Source organism: Enoplosus armatus, chromosome 18, assembly GCF_043641665.1.
Source record: "Enoplosus armatus isolate fEnoArm2 chromosome 18, fEnoArm2.hap1, whole genome shotgun sequence".
Classification (NCBI taxonomy): Eukaryota; Metazoa; Chordata; class Actinopteri; order Centrarchiformes; family Enoplosidae; genus Enoplosus; species Enoplosus armatus.
The window spans coordinates 12153120-12176701 of NC_092197.1; the positions used below are offsets into that span (position 1 = coordinate 12153120).

The 23582-nt window shown below is 40.8% G+C and overlaps 1 protein-coding gene across 1 annotated transcript in view; it reads right to left on the reverse strand.

Annotated features, from left to right (window-relative positions):
* The window catches only part of strbp (spermatid perinuclear RNA binding protein), a 70748-nt gene that overhangs the window by 37745 nt on the left and 9421 nt on the right, over positions 1-23582 (reverse strand). The window contains exon 2 of the mRNA XM_070924145.1: positions 8245-8352. The gene's annotated coding sequence lies outside the window, so the exon portion shown is untranslated. The remainder of the gene's footprint in view (positions 1-8244; positions 8353-23582) is intronic.

Here is a 23582-nt window from a genome sequence, read left to right on the forward strand (position 1 = left end):
AAAGGAAGAGTTAGTAGCAAGAGAAAGCAGCTAGTTTTGTGAACTGCAGATCTTGGGACTGAATTCAAATGCTGCAAAAAATGTGTTTTTCACAAGAACATTTTCTTCCTGCTCACAGATTCTTAAGCTTTCATCTGCACAACGCACAGAAAGACACCAGACTACTCAAAAGCTATCAGCATTCATGCACTTCTCTTTAACATACACCCTATATAGTAGAGACATGATCAGGAGAAAGTGACATGCTGTAGATACTGTGTGCATTATGTCTCATTAATGCAGGACTATGCAGCAGACTCAACACATGCTGTAAGGATATTAGAACGAAGGACGCCAGGGACATGGTGTCAGGTATGTACTGCATGTGCGTAATGGTAATTTCCTGTTTCTTCCTCATTGCATCTCTCTCAAAGCCAAAAGAGCCAATTGCAACCAGAAAACACTGTCTATAGCTCTCAATTCCAGTCCACAGAACAAGGTTTTCATTTCAATATTTCCATGTTAACATTATAGTTGGAATAATATTGAACGCAATTTTCCTGTGACTTATACAATTGTGGACTAGACTTTTGAAACATTCATTGATACGCATTTTATCTATGGATATTCTAGGGAACAGGGGAGGACGACCCAATTTTAATGACCACATATTCTGAAGAAAAAAATATAGATGGATATATCTGATTTACCACAGTATCACACTGGCACACTAACTCCACTGAACACACACACACAAAAGCAATTACCTCTCCTACTGCCTAACACACTGATTTGCCCACTGTTCTTAACTTATGCACCTGGTCTGTTCCAGTTTATGTTAGCTCTCTTACTTCTCTTATGTTTTCCTGCTGTTTAACTACACGTCCAGTCTTTCAGTCTCCGCCTTTCTGGTATCACATTCAATTCTGTTTGTCATCCTTATTTGTTTATGTTTGTATATTATTTCTTTTGTGATGGGATACCCTTCAGGTTTCTATTCTATTTACAACAATATCCAGACAAAATAGTAGTTGAAATTGCTTTCTTATTGAAAGCCATTCTGGTAACCACATTGCCATTTCTATGTTCTGTTTTGGAGATCCCACTGACCCTTTGTGTAACTCCACCAGCAAGTCAAAATCTCAACATTGCAGGTCATCATAACATTCATACATGCTTCCAGATTAAAGAACTAATTCTATTTAAATGACCATTTTAACCTGCTGTACCACTAACCATTTAAGTTTTTCAACATCAATGTTTTCTTTATAAACGACCTTCATTAAAAAAATGGCTGGTGGAATGACTAAACACTGTAGGTCCACTTCTGCCACAATAACAGGCTTCAACAGTCCAATGGCTATGACCGTTAATTGCGTCTTTGCTTCTTTTGAAAACCTGCCATCAAGAAGTGCGTCAGTGATGCCAACAATAAGGACAAGAACCGAACACACTATATATACCGTATAGTACGCAGCCTGATGCAGCCGACAAATGCAGGTGCCTTGGAAACAAGATACATTACCATGCTTTGGTTTATTGATTCAAATTGGTATTTGAATCCATATTATCAACAGGACAAGGTTAGGTCAAATTTTTGTTGAACCCAGTCATTGATTTATGTGCTGTGGTCACAGAAATCAATGACTGAGCTACCTTTAGTTACCACTTTCACTTTTGTCTTCTCTATATGTGTAAGCATAGGCCTTTCTGGGAAAGACTCCCTGCATATGTTTTAACCACTACACTGTAGTTCTGTCTTGACTGGGTCCAGGTGAGGGCCAGGTTAGGTCAGAACACAGAGTATTGATGAGATGGCAGAAAGCAGAGAAAACGCTGATGTTGCTTCTGGGAGGGAAACAGATAGGGTGTAACTCCCCTCGGTCGATTATTAAAATGGAGAAAAGCTGTATGTGTGCGCAGTTCCTGCTGGCGGAGGGTCAGACTGGAGAGCCTCGGGGTCACTGACTAACAAGGATAGATGAATCTGTCTGTCTGTCTGTCTACGTTATGTGTTTGTGCAGCTACATGATCTTAAAATTAGCGCAGCATTAGTCATCTCAGGTACACCTGTCTTCTCCATACAATTACCTTACTTTTAACTGAAACTTAACTGCCACTCACACACACACACACACACACACACACACACACACACACACACACACACACACACACACACACACACACACACACACACACACACACACACACACAACTGCGTCAGTGTGGGGAATAAATAGACTATCACTATGCCAGAACTGAAGCATGCTGCAACTGTGTGTTTGTTTGTGTGTGTGTGTGTGGTGTGTGCGTGTGTGCACTGGTGGCTCCTGCTGTGCTGATTTCAGCAGGAACAGATGGTCCTGCCAGGACTCTGCCGAGGCTCCACAGTCCATAGTCTGTGAGAAGACTTTTGAATGTGCGTACAGTGCGTGTATGTGTGTGTATGTGTGTGCATGTGTGTCCTGCTGATTTCTTCCACCATTAATCTACGGCACACTTCCTGGTACTGTACCTATTTTACATACCACCGTACATACACACGGGAACACTGACACCGATTGGTGCAGTGTAAGTGATATTCTAGTGGTCTTTGGCCTACTTGTCTGTTCCATTGACACTTAGCAGCTTAATCCTGCTTGAAAGGCTCTTCACCACTAAGCTCATGTTTGCCAACACACAAAGCTGTTACACCCCCACCCCTTTGTGTATGTGTTTGTCCGAGCAGGTTTGTGCATTTTTATCTAGTTATAAACACACATGAACGCCAGCTGTCAAATTTAAGTGAAAAAGCAGTGTCGGTTTCCTACTGACACTATTATTTAATAATAAAATAACAAATAAATAAATAGCAAACAAGGAGAGTTAGCGACACAGCAAATGATCAAGTTATTGAATTGTCATCTCATTTGTAAATTTTGAGACATTAACCCTAACCCTAACCCTAACATAAAAGGTATAAAACTCATTCTGGCTCAATTACTAAATTCTAAATTTTTAAATTCTTAAATTAAAAAGAGCTGCAGAGAATCGACTGGTAAATACATCGATATGGAGAACACAAAGTAGAGGAGTCCAGTAGGTCAGTGGTTGACTTAAAACCCTCCTACTGTTGAAACGTATACTGTATGTTACGAGTTGTGAGCACATGAGGACAGTGCGGTTGTCCAGATGTGTACTAATTCCCTAATGGGCTTCTACCCGGCAACACACACTGGCAGGCAAGCTGGCAAACAAACACACACACACACACACACACACACACACACACACGCACGCACACATACTGTATCTCGGCTTGGTATCCCAGTGGTGTGTCCATTCTGTCTGTCTCTTTCTCTCTATGTCCATTTTCATTAATAAAAGCAGTAGTGTGATGGGCGGAGGCAGATGAGCAGATTAGCAAGATATATTACGAAAGCCAAATCACATTGAAGGATCAAGTGTTTTTAAGAAATTTAATTCACAGGATCCTGTCATTCTGCCTCTTCCTGTTTGTCAGTGTTTTTCTAAATTTCACTCTCTTTAGCTGTTGCCTCGCCTGTCTGCTTCTCTGTACAAACAAGAGAGAAAATCTCTTGAATGCAGATTGCTTCCCCCTTCAGCTCAAAAGACTGAAATCTATGGCCAACTATCAATTTCAGTCAAAATTCAGCAGGAAAAAGTTATTTCCTATACTTATATTATTTCAAATACTGTTCACTAGTAATAGAATAACATTTAAATGAGTTCCCACATAAACACACACATAGCGTTGTTGATTGTGCACTTTGATTCACAGATAGACAAAGTAAACGTGCTTGTGTACTCATTCTGTCTGATGGGAGTATTCATAAAATGTGTGCTACCCCCCCCCCCCCCCCCCCCCCCCCGACTTCTTCATCTGCATTGCTTTAGCAGGGGCTGATCAGTGACTCCATTCATTCGAGGTCAATTTGGGCAGTGTGCTCGATACGGCCGTTTCATTACACACTTCCTTCCTGTCTGTCTCTCCGACTCAGGGGAGAGGACGGAGGGGAGAAAGGAAGGAACAGGAGGAGAGAGAGAGAGAGGAGAGGAAGGGCGGGGCTGATGGGGTGTACGGTGGGAGAGAGGGAGAAAATGCATGGTTAGAAACAAGGGAATAAAAGGGTAAAAATGAGCAGACTGCGGGAGATAGACAAGGTTTACAGTATGTGGTGAAGAGAGGGAGACGCCATATGACGTGTGTGTGTGGATGGAGGAAGATAGAAAGCAGGATGACATAAATGAGTGAGATAGTGAAAAAGGCTGAATGACAGGATGTGAGTGGTTTAGATGAGGTGAGAAGAATGGAGGGACGTGTCAGGCTGAAGAAAGGGAATAAGGGAAGAAGAGGGCGAAATAGTGAAGGATAAAAACTGCATGGGAAGAATAGCAGAAGAAAGTGGGAAACTGAGATGGACCAAAATGGGTGAGCGGAGAAAGGTGGAGACAGGAAGGAAGGAAGGGGAGGAAGGGGGATGAAAGAACAAGGGAGAGGGTGTGAAGGGAAAAAGAGTCATCGAGAAGCCATCGCTGAAATGTCTTTATAATAAAATGCTTTATATTAATACTAAAACAAACCTTACCTAGCCACGGGAATAACTTGTTGTTAATGATTAGCAATTAATTATTATGAATTCACAAAACTGAATTTCCTGCAATTTAAAAAATAAAAATCCAGTTTGTCTTTCAGACTGTGTCTTGCCCAAGGCCACCTCCATTAAAACCACAGATTGAGATTTACAGATTAAAGGATAATTCCAATCATTTTCAACCTTTTATTTTTCCTATTACATTCCAATTAAATTATTTCTTAAAAGGTTAATTACAAGAGAAATTAAAATAAACTGATCAAACAGCACAAAAACATATTTTTGGATGGATGCATGATGCAAGTCTATAAGGACCAGGTTACAAAAAAAGTAATTACCTTTGTCAGAGGAGGCATACAACACACAACCAGAAACACACGAACAGCTCATAGTCAACCACAGAATAACCCATCAGAACGAGAACTTTTTCAAGCTCCCACTTCTTAGGAAATTACTTTGCCTTCTCATTTCATCTTCCTTCCTTCCCTTTCAATAGCCGTTCTCCATCAGCCTCTTTTGTCATGGTCACTAACAAGAAAGAAAGAAAGAAATTGTAGAAAACTGAGAAAAAAAGAAATTCATCTTCAGCTCTGTCCTCAGTGTTTCTCAGCAATTAGGTCACTTATTTTACACCAGTGCTTAATTAAACTCAAACCAAAACAACATTGTGACTCATAAACTGCATCTCCTCTGCTTTTAGATTCTGGCATGCTAGTGTATGTGTGTGTTTGTGTGTGTTTGTGTTTGTGTGCGAGGAAAGCATTAGATTGCAACAAGGCATGAGACAAAGGAGGGAAAAGAGAGTGAGAAAGAGATTCAGCCTCAACTTTTCCCCTTGGGAATGGTCACCATGGCTACTGAAGCATTTTCAGCTGAACGTGGGACATAAAGGAAGAGTGCAAGAGATACGTACAGACAGAGAGATAACATGGTGACACTGAGACACTGTCATGAAGTGCACAAGTGTGTTAATGTAGATATATAGATGTAGATGTAATATAGATTAAAATAGAAATTTGTAGATTACAACATATCAGTGTATATATAATTTCAACCTGACTGCCATCTATGCTAAACATTCAGGATGCAATAACCAAAACACATCTGCCATACATAGCACTGCAGCTAGGTAACAACAAGACACTTGATATCCTACAGGAAACACGTAAGGCTGCAGGAAAAAGCAGTGACCCAATACGCACTCCATGAACTCCAATGGAAAACAGAGACCAATGAGAACAAACCCCATCAAGAGACTATAACATCTCATCTTACAACCAGACAATCACACTCCATCTATATTTCAAAAGCTACGGAAAACTGTAACAATGGGCCATCATGATCCAAGATTAGCGGAGGGCACCTTTAATGAGGAGGAGGGCACAAAGGGATCACATTCCCATGCTGGCAGGCTAACTACAGTATCAGCTGAGGGCAATTTGTCCGAATTCTGTAACAAAGCTTGAGGAAGAGTAATTGAACTTATGCCCTAAATCCAGTTTTCTTAAACATCCAATCATCTAACCAAGAGCCTTTAAGTGAATTTAACTGAAACCCTGAATTATTGGCTGTCTTTTTATTGGACCCAGTGTCATCTTTTATGTCACAGAGCATGTCCCTGTGGGATGTGACGAGTAGCCACAAACATTAAAAAATAAAAATATCTATTGACTAATTAAAAGCTTACAACTCCCTTTCACTTCCTTCTGAACAACTGATTTGGGGAACGCTCTATTGCTTAGATATTTTGCTTGTGTCAGCAGTTTGTTGATGATTTACTATATGTTTCTGGAAAGAGTAAGCGGGCAAAAGATTGTGCTCTACACCGGAAACAACTCAATTTTCTCTGCAATAGGTTTGTCAATATTTGCATAAAGTACAACCAGTGTTACGGGTGATGAATTATTTATGGAGACTAAAGGAAAGAGACATGTAAGGGCTGGTTCTGCTTGACAGTGTTGCCATGGACCTACCAAATGTGTGTGTGCGTTGAGTGAGTGTCAGCGAGAGAGCATGTGAGCAAGAGAGAGAGAGAGAGAGAGAGATGCGCTCTGCTGCGCTCACCGGCAAAGTCACTGCTTTCTCAAGGACACTGCGGCTAAGGGGCAAGAAAGAGAGAAGGAATGACACACAGGAAGAAGAAGAAAAAGCGAGGATGAGGCAGAGAGAAATAAAGACATTCAGTGATAGAAGGCCAAGTAAGATATCGGAAAGTAGAGAAGACTGAAAAATTAAAGTGTGGAAAAAAAAGAGAGGGGGAAATGCAAAGAAGGGGGGCTTCTATGGCGAAGATATTTCTTGTTGGAAAAACACAACAAGATGTACAGTATGTGACATAACCAGAAAACACTGTTTGGCTTATCACCCTGTAACTGTTAAACACCATACAAACTAGGGCTACAACTACTGATGATTGTCACTATCAATTAATGGGTTATTCTTTTTAGTTGAATCAATTAATCATTTAGTGTAAAACATGTTTAGAAATTGTGAAAAGTGCACAATTTTTCAGAGCTTCAAGTCAGACATCTTAAATTTACAGTGACATAGAACACAGAAAAGCGGCAAACCCGGCTAATGTGCGGCTTTACTGTGTACTTTGGCTTGAAAAATGATTTTAATGATTGGATTTCCTGTGATTCTGTGATTCAATTCATTTCCGCAGCACTAACACCAACTAAACTGACTGTACACCAACAGGCCGCCCCAGACGACACAGAGAGCCCGCTGAGCAGCAGCAGACATTGTAAGGTTATGTTATGCACACTGTGGAGCGGAGCAGCCTTTTCTGCCTGCTTCAGTCTCACCAGCGATCCACTAAAAAACCTCTACAGCAATCAATTATTTACACATAAACACAGACATGCAGACCCCAAAACACTCCCACTGAGATGATAGTGGGGGAAGGCCGCCGGGTGAATTGCATAAAAGCTACTTTGCATACATAAGTAGGCAGTTTTACCAAAGCAGTGGGTGAACTCTGCAACCACTCGGACCACAGCCCCTGAGCTACTGTGATCAAAAAAATGTGTCTACCCTAAAAGCATCCTCAGCGTACATTAATACTAAAGACCAGGCCACAAGGTGAACGTGGGGCTTTTGTTTACTCAGATACACAGATGAGTAAAGAATGCATATAGGTGAGCAGATACAGTAGGAGGGCATGAGATATATCGGTCGAGAGAAGAAAACTTTTACCAACATTAGATTCAATGCTACCTGTCCCACTTACAAGCTTTCTCTTCTTGGCCTCAAAAAGCTTTCGTGTCAACATGTGAAAAAGGGCAGATCTGTGCTGCCATTCTTGTTGCTCAGTACTTGCAACACACTGAGAGGAATTCCTCACAGTGCAGGGTGAAAACCACTGCCTCCTCGTGAACATAATGATCTTGACTCTTTCCACATGAACTCAGGCTGAAGTGACATAACAAACACATACAGACGCACAGACAAACACACTCATTCTTGGGCTCAGCAGGGGTGTTAACCAACCTCTTTGCCACAGGGCTTCTCTTGTTTCTTGGCTGATTGGGCTGCAATGTAAACAATGAGCCACCATTCATGCAGCAGCCCTTCACACACAGAGCAACACAAAGCAAAAAGATAGAATATATAGAGAAATATAGACAGCGAGATAAGAATGGATTGCCTTATTCGTTCCACTCACCTCCCTCTGTCCTTCTGTCTGTTTATATGCCCACTTATTTATCAGTGTCTGTCAGCCACTACTGTGTCTGTCTGGAGTCACGGTGTCAGAGCAGGCAGGGTTCAGCACCTGAGAGGACACGAGATCAAAGGTCAGTTAACATCAGTACGACAGCACTTAAGGATCATGTTCAGCTTGACTGAAATCAGCTGAAACATCCAAAACAAATTTGGTGCAAATAAAGACATGCTTGTGTACTTAAATAGTTATTTAAGTATCATGCATTTCCCTGCACAGTATATGCACGTACACACTCCACTGATATGTTTAAGAAAAAAAACTGTTTTCAAGGCAAGAGCGGGGGGGGCATCTTTAATCTCTGTGCGATAAGAGTAATTATTGAAGTATGACTGATTCACTTATGTGTACAGCAGACCCTCATTGTTATGTTACTTTCTCATCACCTTTCTGCAAACATCACCAGAAAAGGGCAGTGGGGAAGTGGTGAGGGCAGAGGGGACAGGGCAGAGGGGACTGAGGCTAGGAAAGAGCGAAAGAATCGAAGAAGTGACAGTAAGAAGGGAGAGAAACTGAAGTAAACTATTTGTGGAAAAACACAAACACTCACTGACCAGAAAATTGAGACCCTGCTCCTGCAGAGAAAGTAGGCCCTCCCTTTTCATTTGCATACATGTCTCTACATAAATACGTGCACGCAACATCAGTTTCATTTCCACATTTTCCTTCCATGCAAACAGATTACAGAGCCTGAAACATGTAGCACTGTATCACAGACTTTCAGAGAAAGTTATAGTTTATTCCTCTAAGACATGTTTGACTTTGAGAAAAGCTGCCTATTAGCTGAATTATCCCAACATTATCCGCTTTCCAAAGCTTGTATAATGCGCTGCCAACCAATTCTTCTTTTATGTTCCCAGCATTGCTATGGAAGTCTGATGTACAACCATAAAGCAATAAGCACCTGTAGCTTTTCACCTTCACACTACCTTGTAGAAACTTATTTATCAACTGAAAAGTTGTTTAAATATTCAGATGTAGGTTTCAACTACATCTATTTATAAATTAGAATCTCCTTTACCTAACTGCCATTGTCATAGTGTTTATGAGGGGAGTTAGATGTCTGAAAAAACAGCAATAATCCAAACAAACCATATACAGTCCAGTGTCTATGTACAGTTTACAATGCATAAAATACAACCCTCTGAGATACTATGTAATCACATGTCCCTCACTGTGTAGCGAAGTCTAACAGTGATGATCCTGACAAACCGGATACAACGAACAGAGGGCGGTGCGCCCTCCTACAAACACGAGACACACAGCCAAGAAAATCAAAGCAGAACCAATCTACAGTATTTGCTTTGTGTTGTTTGGAGAAGTGGTCACACCTTGTATAATAGAACATAACTCAGGTGGGTGTTGGTTGGTGTAATGGATGTAATGTCATGGTGCCACAAGACAAACTGGTTCCCAGTCGCATTCTGATGCAAATCACCCTGTAGAACTTAAAAAACGCATTTCAAACCAATCATTACAACCTAATTAAAAATCTTATTTTGTCTTATTAAGTATTGCAAACCCTTTAACTTTGTATTTATCTATATTTGGGTAATGTCTAGATTGACACATTCCATTTCATTTTTTCATTTTCATAATTTTGTATGCTTTGTTTAGAAAAACTGACAGTTGGACAACTAGATGTGACAAGAGGAGGTGAGCATGAAAATGAGGTTGGTGAGAGTTGTGGAAGTTGTTTGAAAACTGCAGGCGGTGTTAAACAAAAACACACTATTCAGCATTTTGTGTCTTGGACAGTGACTCAAAACTACGACTGCTACAGTTTATAATACAGGTCCTTGAACAGCTAAGCAAGAAGTTAAATAGGATATATAGCCTGTGTTTTCTTTGAGTGCGGAACAACTGCCAAAAAACATACACGGGAAAAACAAGCAAATTAAAAATTAATTAATAACAGACAGGTGCAACAGGTGCAAAATCAATTTTTCAAGCAAAAGATTGATCATCATTAAAACATGGCAGTCAGCAATCTGTTGGAGTGATTACAGTTTGATACTAACAAATATTACAAACTGTACGTCATATTCAATATGGAATTGACATATAAGTCACATCACAAACAAAAGTGCTGCATGAAGTCAAACTGAATTGAGGGATGTTAATATTATATCTAAATATCTAGTTATTTTTCCACAGAAAACCAGATGTATTGGGCAAAGGTAAAGTATGGCATGTAGACTAGGTTTGTAAATCATTTTTCACACCTCTAAAAGATGGGGAAAAAACAACTCATCACAGATATGTGTTTCTTCTCTCTGTAGCAGAGCACTTCTATGGGGGCTATTGGAGACATACTGTCAGATAATGGTTTCCATTGAGTGACACGTGTTCTCAATAGAGTGCTCATGAGAGAGAAAAATAAACCTTCAGTCGACAGCATTATTTAATTTGGCAACCCTTCACATCTCATTTGTAAACCATTACTGATAGTGAGAAATAAGATGCTAGGTGTCAAACTCAGAAGCAATGGTGCAATGGAGCATAAACAAAGACATAATTTTATGCTACAGTAGGTGGTAGAAGAACCTGACTCACTGCATAAAACACAACCTGTATGAAATTGAGCTTGTTAGTGACAGATTGTCAGTGTCAGGGATTGTCATTTTTTAATCAGAGAAGGGGTTAGAGAAATGTAACCAAAAACACACATTGTGAACATATAAACATACACACCACCAACATGGAAACCTACACAAAAAGCCATGGGTACACACGAGTTCACATGCCCCCATAAAACACACACATTAACCAGTCTGTCCAGTTAGTCTTCTCTCTTGTCTCTCCATCTGAACGTACCAAGTTCAGCCAGGATTGTGCTTTCTGGTTCACATGCTGCATGAGACCCTAGCTTTTAAACAATTTTAATGTTATTAAAATGGCCGTTTTTGCTTCAATTCTGTTGTGCTGCACACATTTGTTGTTTTTTAAACATCATTACAAGTGAAGCTGTATTACTGTGAACCATTTCTCAGGCTTCCTCAGTACAGTGTGTTGGTCATCTAGTAATACAATAAGGTGACATTGTTGATTTTACTTTGTGTTATCTCTAACCATCTTTGCATTATGTTTGGTCCTGTGCTCCAGGCCTTATTATTATCATGGACCAGTCAGAAAATGCTGCTTATTTAGTATATCAGATTATTTTATTAATATTGCAGTCTGTGAAAATGTGGTCATTGACATTTCCTTTAGCTTTGAGTCTGAGTGAGATTGACATGTCATGGGAGGCATTTGATCTTGCTGTGAAACACCACTGTGCTTTCATAAAAACATAACAGACCATTTCATTTCATTCAAAATTTGTTTTGCTATTCAATTTGTGAAATAAAATTACAATGACAATCCCTTTTTAATATTCATACACTCTAACAGTAATTATGATGTGAGAGAGTATCCCTAACCTCATTCTCAATTTAAAAATATTACATGTAATCCTAATCCAGATAATCTCCGTTAGAAATCATTTTCATTACATTGATGCGGTTGCATGCACGATTTGTATGCGTTTAAAAACATAAAGGGGCAATTTTCTGAATTAATTCAGTTCAAAGACTTCTGAGACCAGTGTGTATATGTATGGTATTGTGCGTGCAAGTTAAGAGTCTGTCCATTTCCTAGCCCAAGGTGCAGGTAACCAGACAAGTCACAGATATAAAACATACACAGCCGCATAACTTCAAATGATGTACAGAAAGACTGCAGTACATAGAGAACCACTTGCCAAAGAGGAACAAAGCCCTCTCTCGCCCACAAATGTACATGCATGGCGCACACACATACATACATTGGAGGAAGCTCTAGAATTGGTTCTCTGTTCCTGTATTTCCTCAGTATATAAGGCAGGCTGGCCCATAGATCTCCACTGACTTAGCCTTGGCTTTGGAATTCCAATCAGGAAACAACTAGAGGGTGAAGGGTGAGATGGGTTGCGGCTGGATGGAGTGTGTGTGTGGGGGGGCAATATGAAAACATGGATGAGAAGGAGACGCGGATTAACAGCAGGAACGAGGATGGAAAGACCTGGTTTGTATACAAAAGACATTGATGAAATCCATGTTTGCATCCTAGCCAGAGCCACAACAGAGTGCAGAATTCAGCAGTGAAATAAGATGACAGAGAAATGACGATGCTGATGGTGAAGTGAAAGAGGTAGAGCATGAGCTTGGGAGAAGCAACAAGGGAGTGGAGACAGAGTGAGAGGTGCCAGGGAGTTTCCAGGTTCAGCCTGTTGTTCCTCATTCTTGTGGGTCAGGAAGCTTTGCTCGGCCTCCTTCCACTCAACAATAAAAGCAATTTAAGCTCATAGAGATGCAGCTATTGCAGAGTTATTTCCTGCTGACTGTACTCCTTTATTCCCAGGAGCAAGTGTTCAGAGAAATTAAATAGCCTTCTCTTGTAAGAAATGATCTAGTGACCAGTTTGACTGAATCACAAATTTCGAGTTTGAGAATAAGCCACTTATCTATTCTACTACTCATAAAAAATGAATAGTCGTAAAATGATTAGTCTCTACTGCAGGTTTGACGCAAGAAACATTACAGAGAATTTCGATGAACTCTACCGCACACACACACACACACACACACACACACACACACACACACACACACACAAACAAACAAACAAAAGGACACACTTAACTTTTATGTTGAGTTTGAAATAAAACCCCTAAATTCTCTGAAGGCCAAAAGCCCAATTAGAAAAGGAACGATTTTAATTTAGAAAGAAAGACAATGCTTTTTCAGCATTGTATCGTTCCACTATTGATCAAAGGGTTCCTCTCCCCTTTGTTCTACAAAAAGAAGTAAAAAAAAAAAAAGAGATAATGGCATCTGTACTAATCAAAATTGTGGTACAGCAACTTTTTGCTTTGCTAAAAGGCACATGGACAGCCCTCTAAATTCTGTAGAGTTATTCAGTTTATTCAAGCAAAGCTGTTTGAAGGGCTGTGTGACATGATGATAGAAAAATGTCTATCTTATGAAAAGTCTGACACGGACCAGAAAACCATACCTCTTTTCAAATATGAGTAAGTACCTTCTATTTATCGAGCACATAATTCAAAATGTAACAAGAAAATAGGCCTTTCCTGGTGGGACACTGAGCTGAGGCTCTAGTAACAGCTGAACGCAAAAAGTACACACACACACACACACACACACACACACACACACACACACACACACACACACAGTGAGCCCCAGTCGCTGGTTGTGATCTGACATCTACAAAGACACCCCTGTTTCAAACATCACTAAAGACCCCCTCTATCCATACAGCTGCAGCAATTGGTGCTGGTTTGTGGGCACACTTGTATGTCTAGGCATAGGTCCCTATAAAATCAATGACACTAATGCCGTGTAGGATGCATAACTTAGGCATCCTGTATGGAACTCGCCAATAAAAGTTGACACACCAAGGAAATGACTAGAAATAGAACAGAAAACACCTCCCGAAAATATTTTAATGTGTTCTATTTTGTAAATGTGCATTTCATGTCATGATGTTACAGGAATAACTAATTTTTGACAGCATACTGTAAAGGGCTGTGTTGATGCGATACAAGAGTAAAAGGACACAAGAGTGTATTGCAACTCTCAATGGCACCAGATCACGTCAAAACCGGGAGTTCTCCTCTAAAGGCAAAATATGAACATGTGCTTGTGTTTCAGTGCGACATTTGGGCTTATATGGTCTATTTGATGTCACAGCTTCTCTGCGGCTGTTTTGTATCTCCCCTGTGAAGGGTTTCATTTCATTCAATTAGGCATGCAAGTGTATGCAACTGATGCAATTCACAGTCTTTTTTTCCAGGTTTATAGGCCGTGCTGCAGCAAGTAAATGCTGTGCTCACCCAGATCTATCATGTCAGCTTGACAACTGACAGAGTGCTCTAACAGAACATGAAAAGGGCAGACAGACAGGAAGACGAATAAGCAAGGGAAGTCTTGACTCCTTGTGTTTCTCTCACCCACTCTTGTATCAACACACACCAAATGAGAAAGAGTGACTAAGTCTCGCCCTAGGCTTCATACAGTAGCTCTTAACAAATCCAAGCCTTGCCCAATCATTTCCCCTCTCTCTGGGTTGCCATAGCTACAGCCTGCCTCCTTGTCTGTACTTAGGAAAGGGTGAGACTTTAACACTGTGTCTGTGTGCATGTGTGTGTATGTGGGTGTACTCTGTGGTAACCCCAACACATGGGGTCTTAACACTTCCTATCTGTCAACCTTACATTCACACTCCTATTGGACGTCTGAGATGGGAAGGTGTGACATAGCAGAGGGGTGAGCTGCGCTGAGAGAAGGTTGTCAGTGAGAAAATAACTGTAGTGTGGTGAATGCGATTGCTTGCGACCCCACGTGTCCTCCCATTCAGTACTGACACCATGTCTAAAGAGCAACAACCTGGCTTCTGTTGTAGGGGCAGAGTAAGGACTGTGCTCCCTTTCTTCCAGATATCAAAAACCAATTCTTCAGCATCAGCAGCTACAGTAGAGTTGGTTTGATCAGCTTCTGAGATTAGGAGATTAGATTAATCATTAATGTAATTTATCAAGTAAAAATCCCAAACATTGCCTGGCATAACTACCATTTTTTTGGTTTGATACTTTACTTCAGAAATATTAACTTCTCAAATGTAAAATGTTGTCTAAATACAACGATCATACCAGAGCTTTACTTAAATAAGAGACTCTAAAACTGGCAAAATGTTGATGAAAACAGGAACTATCTGATCAAAGAACAAGTAAACAAGATGACTAATCTTACCAGAAATTTGACGCCAGTGTCAGTGTTTGACAGATTTTGAGGTACAAACATTATGGTAACAAAAAAGTATTGAGGTTTCAACCTACACTTAGGTACTAGCTTCTGATGTGTTGCTTTTTCTCTGCTTTACATGTTTGTAACCGAATATATAATGGTTTTAGACAAGTAATTTCACCTTGGGCTCTGGGAAATTGTGATGCGCATTTGTATTTTATTTTTATGAACACTGATAGTAACAGTCATCGTTAGTTGTAGCTCTACTCCTAATATTACCTAATATTTATTCTCTTTTTTAATTCTCTTTTTGACGGGGATCTTATCACAGTGTGTGATTAATCCTTTCACGTACTTGTTTGTCGATAGCCTCTATCTCTTGGAGTGTGTGTTTGCTTTGCACTGACGATTCCCTTTATGATAAGACAATATGATCATCTGCAGAGATAGTGATTTACTGATTTGTCAATCTGTACAGGGAGATGATGCAAAGATTTTAGAAAATTCATTATGCCACTAAAAACTGCACATCACTGTTTGTGAAGCCATCAGTGGAGACGAGAAAATGAGTGTGTGTGTGTGTGTGTGTGTGTGTGTGTGTGTGTGTGTGAAGGAGAGAGATAGAGAGAGTGTAAGAGCAAGACCAAGAGATTGCCAGAGCCTTCTCCTTCTGCAAAAAGGGCAGAAAAGTGAGGACTGACAGAGATGGGACTCTTTGTGTGTTCGCATGCTTAAGGTGCATGTGAGTCTTCAGAAGTGTGCACTACACCAGATGTTACCACGCACACCACACAGGTGTATGTGTGTATGTGTGTGTGTGTGTGTGTGTGTGTGTGTGTGTGTGTGTGTGTGTGTATGTGTTTGTTTGCTATCAGGTAGATGTCAAGAACAATATAAACACTTGAGGATCAACATATCACTAAAACTCCCACCACCTGCCTGCCAGCAGACAAATATAAACACAGTCTTCTCTTACTCTGCTATTTCTTTATCTCCCTGCATCGCTCCACTTTTCTCTCTGTTCTCGCTCTCTGCAGTCCTGCCATCCATCATCATTAGGAGGCGAATATATGACCTGTCTACACCTGCAACCACTCTCTGTGCCTTTACTCTCTGGAGAGAGAAGAGAAGAGAGAGGAGAGGAGAGGAGAGGAGAGGAGAGAAGAGAAGAGAAGAGGAGAGGAGAGGAGAGGAGAGGAGAGGAGAGAAGAGGAGAGGAGAGAAGAAAAGAGGAGAGGAGAGGAGAGGAGAGGAGAGGAGAGGAGAGAAGAGAAGAGAAGAGAAGAGAAGAGAAGAGAAGAGAAGAGAAGAGGAGAGGAGAGGAGAGGAGAAAAGAGGAGAGGAGAGGAGAGGAGAGAAGAGGAGAGGAGAGGAGAGGAGAGAAGAGGAGAGGAGAGGAGAGAAGAAAAGAGGAGAGGAGAGGAGAGAAGAGGAGAGAAGAGGAGAGGAGAGGAGAGAAGAAAAGAGGAGAGGAGAGGAGAGAAGAGGAGAGAAGAGAAGAGGAGAGGAGAGGAGAGGAGAGGAGAGAAGAAAAGAGGAGAGGAGAGGAGAGGAGAAAAGAGGAGAGGAGAGGAGAGAAGAGGAGAGAAGAGGAGAGGAGAGGAGAAAAGAGGAGAGGAGAGGAGAGAAGAGGAGAGGAGAGGAGAGGAGAGGAGAGGAGAGGAGAGGAGAGAAGAAAAGAGGAGAGGAGAGGAGAGGAGAAAAGAGGAGAGGAGAGGAGAGAAGAGGAGAGAAGAGGAGAGGAGAGGAGAGGAGAGGAGAGGAGAGAAGAGGAGAGGAGGTTTTGGCCCTTCAAGATTCAATAAAAGGAAAACAATGCATATAAAATGAATGATGTGGTGTCTATTTATTTAACTTATCTAAATCATACAGTATTTGCATACATGTTAAGACTATACCATCTCCCCTCTCTGAATTAGAAGTGAAAAATTATTCCCCTGTGCAACATCTGTCAGTGATGACGCAAAATGTCATAAGTGTCTGAAATCTAAATTTACAGCTCAATATTAAGCAAACTATGAAGTGTTTATTACATAGGGATTAGTGAATGAGTGAATTAATTCGGAAACACAATGATGCAAGACACATTGCCCTTTCTCTAGTTGTGCAATGGCAGAGCATTAGCCACACTGCACCAAGTATAGTACAACACCAAATAGTAAATTCCCAGGTGTATAATTAAGAACTTGTTCCAGAGATCTTAAAATAACATTTAAAAACGTGTCATTTGCTTTTGTTTATGTGCATAATTGTCAGCAATTTTGCTCAACTTATGTGATAATATTGAACCATCAAGCCTGTATCTTGTACCAAACCAAGCAGGGAGTTGATGAACCTTTACATCCCTAAAGGAGGACAAAGGATCAAAGCCAATGGAGACTAATATAGAAAAGGGGGGAAGAGGCGCAGAAATTATGGGAACAGCTACGATGGAGGAGGAGAGGAGCGGAAGGAAGCATACCGAGGAGGGGAGGACAAGCAGAGGACAAAGTATTGTCTCCTGTTAATATGTAAAAATAACTCTGCTGCTGCCTGGTGGAGGAGCTAACTGGGTCAGAGAATTCCCACAGAGAGATGGAGAGAGAGGAGGGAGAGGAAGAGGTATCACATCAATTCAGTCTGTGGTATCAGTGTGAAGCAGAAGTCAGTCTCTCGCTTCACCTTAGGCTGTTAAGGCTCTCTGTGCACATCCATTCCATGTATTTGTTCATCCATCTATCCATCCATCCCTTCTCCTAATAGTTCCCATCCCACCCTCCCACATCTTTTCATCTCTCCCTTTCCGCCGTCTCTAGTTCCTTTGTTTACACCCTCATCCTTCCCTTCCTCTGCTAATAACCACAGCCTCCACTTTATCGCATACACTTGCTAGCCTCTCTCACAGCTCTGCTCCAGAGCTCCTCTTTTCCAATTAACCCTACTCTTGGTCTCCCTCTCTCTTTCTCTATTTTCTCTCACTGTAAATACACATTTCTAACACTAAATGGGTGAATGAAACATGGTGTGTAATACATTGCCAGTTAATCTATGAATACAGCATTTAATTACCCAGCGGTTAAGCCATGTGACACATCTTGAACCGATGATAATGATGTTAGATAACCTTGATAACCTTGTAGGAATAATAGGAGTGTATTAACTCAAGTTATTACATTGCAATCTGTAATATTATCAGTGGTACAAAATCTCACACCATGTAATAATCACTTGTTAAGGCACTCTTAAAACATTATCTGGCAATTCACAGGGCCTCCAAAAACACGATTTAATTAGATTTTAATGTGGATCATTTACAAACAAATTTCCAGCAATATTGTTGTCAAGTTACTATTTTGTCTATGGTTTTTAGTCACACAGCTCTGCACAATGTTCCATTGCATACATTTTTCCTTAGCCTCTTTCTGGACTTTTCCCCCATTTTATCAACTCCCATATTCATGCATTATCTCCAGTCACATTTTCTTTGATTGTTCAGCACGTTTTCTATTTCTGTCCACACTTTGACCCATTCCCATCCATCAAATCCATGCTACTTCTATCTCATCCTGTGCACCTGTCTATCACAGCATAGCATAGCATAGCACAGGGGAGCTATGTGGATCACCTGGAAACACTTTAGCTAAATGTGAGCAGAATACCATATTTAAACTTTTCCTAAAAACTTTTCTTCTTTTTTTCTTTCCCACTGTAACTGCTCAGCTGCTGCTCCTCTCTGATGTCCATGCAGCTACTGTGGGTTAAAGATCTGAGGATTAAGGATTATTTGTTTACATAACTGGGCAAAACCAACCATTAAATGCTTTTCAATATGCAAGCTATTTTCAGACCAACTCTAAATTACACTGTGAAGCTTTTTCATAGTTTCTCTCACAGTTTCTAATCTATGAAATGTAATCCCACGAACCAAATATTTAATGGTCTGTGTTTCGGGGTTTTTACTGTTGCCCCAGCCAACACCGCAGCTATAAGAGCAACACATAAACCATAAAATGTCCATTGGTCAGCATTTCTGAGCAGTAATTAAAATCTTTATTGATGAGGAATGCTGTAAGCATACTAACTATTGCAGACTATTCATCAGGGCACTGTACACACTAGCTGTATGTGTATTAGCCAAAGCCATACATTAAGAAGATTAATTAGTATAGGAGCACTCTTGCACTGGATTTAAATTCAAATAGTCAGAACATGACAATTCTTTTGGGAGAAGGTAAGCAATAATGTGAAAAAAGGAGTATGCAAATAACTTCACTCAGTGAAGGTCAATCTACGGCAGAATAACTGAGGTAACCTTTACCTCTTTGTTCCTTTTCCCATGTTTCTGCTAATTCATAATCTTTCTTGTTAACTATATGTAGATTACCCAATCTCCACTATGAATCCATACATGCAAGTGCTTGGATGGAGCAAAATTTGCTTAAAATGAATCCAGAGCTTAAAATGATTAAAAAGTCAAGGCCTCAATGGCTTAACCTGCAGGGCTGGTCCGAAATGGGCAGGGCTGCTTCTTGGCTGGCTGACTAGGGGCAACAGAAATAGCCTGAGCTGACTATGGCATATGTTATGCACTGCAGCAGTCCTCCAGGGTTCCATGTTTTTGCATCTAAACCACCTGCTGTATTTGTGTCTGTGCAAAAGAACAGCTTCATGTGTTTGCACATGTGAAGGTGTCATGGGGGGCACAGAGTGTTGGTGTGTTAACATTTATATGGAACAGAAGAAGAGAAATACTTATGGGTTAAATAACTCCCACATATCTTAACGGTGCACTCTGTAGCTAGGCTTCTGTGAGCATTCTATGTGTGTTTGTACATAAGTGGAAAAATGTTGACTTGTGTGTTTTGTGTTGTGTAAACAATTCAGAGTGAGCTCTATAACTATTTAGAAAATAATTCCCTTTTTGGGCTTATAGTCAATAGTATTTTAATGCGTTTGACTGATAATGTATGTATACTATAGCACTGCTCAATATGCTATTTTTTGACTGACAACTATGAGAAAATACAAAACTATGCAGAGTGTATATTATGTATTAGCTTCTTTCTAACTACTGGGACTTTCTTGTGATTCTGTGATTAAATATAGAGTTATGAGAGTGTGATTCTGTGTAGCATAACTGCAACCACAGCCCCATAACTGTAAGCTGTACCCCACAAGTACAGAACATGTGTTTGTATGTGTATCTAGTTCCTTTAATTTCAACACCTGCATAACTACTAGTTGAAAAAAACAATGCTGTGCACTAACTGAAAAGTTTAAAGTCCATAAGCAATAAAACAATTGACCCATTTTATGACCCACCAAGAGGCTAGCAAACCTAAAATCTTCCTTCTTTACTGAGACTTTGCTCTTTAAGAAACATCTTGCTTAGATAACACACCTTACTGACACCACCAACTCTGACATACAAGGTGCATCCAGACCTGTGTGAGTGCATGTACCTGAAACAATTAAGCAAATAGGCACAGATTAGAGTGCAGCCTACACATAGTCCACAGAAAAAGTCTGAAGTCTGACTAGAACTACACAGAGTGAGAAAATGTGATTTTGTTCTCTGTGATAACAGCCCTATTCATTCAGCAGTGATGAAACAACCGCATGAAATGAGGCTTGCATTACACGGGAGGCAGTATGAAAGAAAAGGAAACAGAAACTTCCCATTTAGCATGGATTTGTGGTAATAGTGATATATGTATATCTTGCAGAGAACAAATGTGTATCTAACTACAGTGTTTTTAAGAAAAACTACCAACACATACACTTCCGCACCCATGTGTATTGTGCATGTCTGAGTTTAACAAATTAACAACTAACGCATACAAAGCAAACTCATTATTAAACTGCTTACTGCTGCGTAAGTACAAACTTAGGAAGAAAATAAGTCTTTAACTTAAATAACTCCTTTACCAGAGTCTTCTGACCAGTTGTATTTGATTTATGCAAGGGTCCATAAACTCATTATGAAGGCTCCATTCACAGGCTACAGATGATCTGGCAGGGTACCACTAATATTATGCCAAAGTAGACTTTTGAACTGCAAATATGCCACCACAAAACACACAGCAGAATGTTGGCTACAGGTAGTGCCACTCATTAAATGGAGATCAAGCGAAAGGTCAAATTACCATGACTAATGCACGACAAACTACATTAACTTGCCATCAATGATTATCACTCTAAAATATATTTTTTAAATCTCATACTCGCTTGTGAATCACAACTGATTGTTTACTATGGAGGGTCAAGCCCCCTCCTCTCTGACCTCTGCCAAAGGACATCAGGGCTGGAAGCAGGATGCATATGAATAAAACAAGTGAAGCCACATACTAATAATCCATGACAAAGGAGAGCATTCAACAGTTTCATGATTTCTGACAAGCACCTCAAGTGATCAGCTGTCACAAACCTTACCATGCAGGTGAGCCCTGCTCCGCAAAGAGGAGGACCCCGCCCCCCTCTGCTACAGCCGAGGATGCCCTGCTCCCCTGTGTCAACACAGAGTGCTGCTCTCTCTTTCCCTCCCTCTCTAATGGCCACATTGTGCTAGACGGCAACTTAAAAAACACTAACTCGCTAACGCTGCGATTGTTGGCTTCAGCCTTTCTCCAAATCAAGATCATGGACTTGGAAAATAACTGTAATAAAAAGATCGCGTATCCTCGCGAAGACAGCATGAGTACGGCACGCGCTAACTGTCTGAGCTGATCGCTTTTTTTTCGTGCACCTTTAATTTAATTTTGAAAATAACTCGCCTCTCAAGTTTGCTGGCTGTTTGGTTCGGTCCATCACAGATAGCAGTAACACGCCTTGCTTTGTGGCATCCTGAAACAGACAGGTCTCGGTGTGGGGGATGTTTCCCTCAGACTGACGGGTGCACAGCTCTGCCGATGAAGGGAAGTTGTTCACACAACCCATTTCCACGCTAGATGTTTTGCTTTTCCCCCCGACGTGCCCTGAAAGCCGTTTGCTGCTCCTCTCTTTGCGGTCTACATTGTCTTCTCGTCATCATTAAGCGACCTACAGTATCGCGGATAGCGGGGCATTCCAGCGGAAATAAAACCTGGCATGGATTCCCAATTAACTGCAGCCTCCACCTGCACCGCTCAATATCGTCTTTTTCGGAGTTTCGTTCTCGCTTCCTCCGGATAACAAAACATTGCTCAAAGCCATCAATCGTTTACCAAGAGTCCAACATTGTGGATTAACATGACAGGAGCCAACAGCCAACCAGTCCATGTACCAGCCAATTAAACAGCAGCTATTAATGTGTCGAAGCAATAAAAGATTTGAGGTGGAGATGTGTTTCTGATATCAATCAACTGGTAAGAAAGCAATTCAAACAAATCATTACTCCTGAATAAAATGGAGAATTTCAGGACCATGGAGAGCAAACATCCCTTGTAAAATATAGTATACAGCAAAGTTCATTGGAGTTCAACAGATCAGATCAAAGTTTGTCAAAAAGGGCAAATAACAACACACATGGTGGACTCACCAGCAGCTGGTTCAGTTGCAGACGGCAAGTCTCAGCACCCATTACATGCACATTTTGATCAAATAATTAAATAACGATATGAATTACAAAATATATTACAAGGCACAGTATATCATTACATCACTTAACAAAAAGGCCCCTTTTCTCATGGGATGCAAGTACTCAGAGGAAACCACATGGGGAAGATCATTTTCTCTGCTTTGGAACAAGTTTCCTGAGGTTCAGATAACTGGCTTCATAATGTCTTGTTGTAAACTCAGCACAGTGTATTATATGACTTTAGGGAGAGACAGCTCCTTTTTCCACAACACCAGCGTCAACAGATTATAAAGCACTGCGAAACATATTTCTCTTTGATTAAAGGGTATGAGTCACTATCATGGTCTTTGTATTGTTATCTTTCCCACTTGCTGCTCATTCAAACTGCACCACCAAATCATATCAGCACTGTTTAGCAGCTCCACACTTGCTGCTTTTTTTTTAGATTTTAAATTTACTGATAACTGTAAAGGCCCCCGGCCCATTATCACTAATGAGCTGAGGCACAGTTCCTCTTAGCAGAGCCCGACTGCTTGTTCCACAGACTGAGCTGGTAACAGAGGTGACTGAGCCTTCGCTGTCAGAGCACTCAGGCTTTGCAACTTCCTGCAAGAGGAGCTCATGCTACCAAGATCATGACACGATATCAGTGCAGTGTGACTGGGTCTGTTAAGATTGGAAACAAGAGGAAGTGTTGCAGGGACGCTGGCCGACTCAGTTCAGCCTTCTTGAGGTGTTGTGTCTCTAACTCAATGAGTCATTTGTGAGGGAAGGTGCCCACTTGATAACCACAATGTCATGCCCACACTCACTCAACCGGAAAGCTAGAATAAGCACTGCAAGTGGTTAGTGTCACTGCCAGTCTGACGGTGCTGTTTGTTTATTTGCTGTACAGGACTCATCAGCAGGGGAACATATCATTCTATTTCACTTTAACCTCTGTATGAGCGCTCACCAATCTA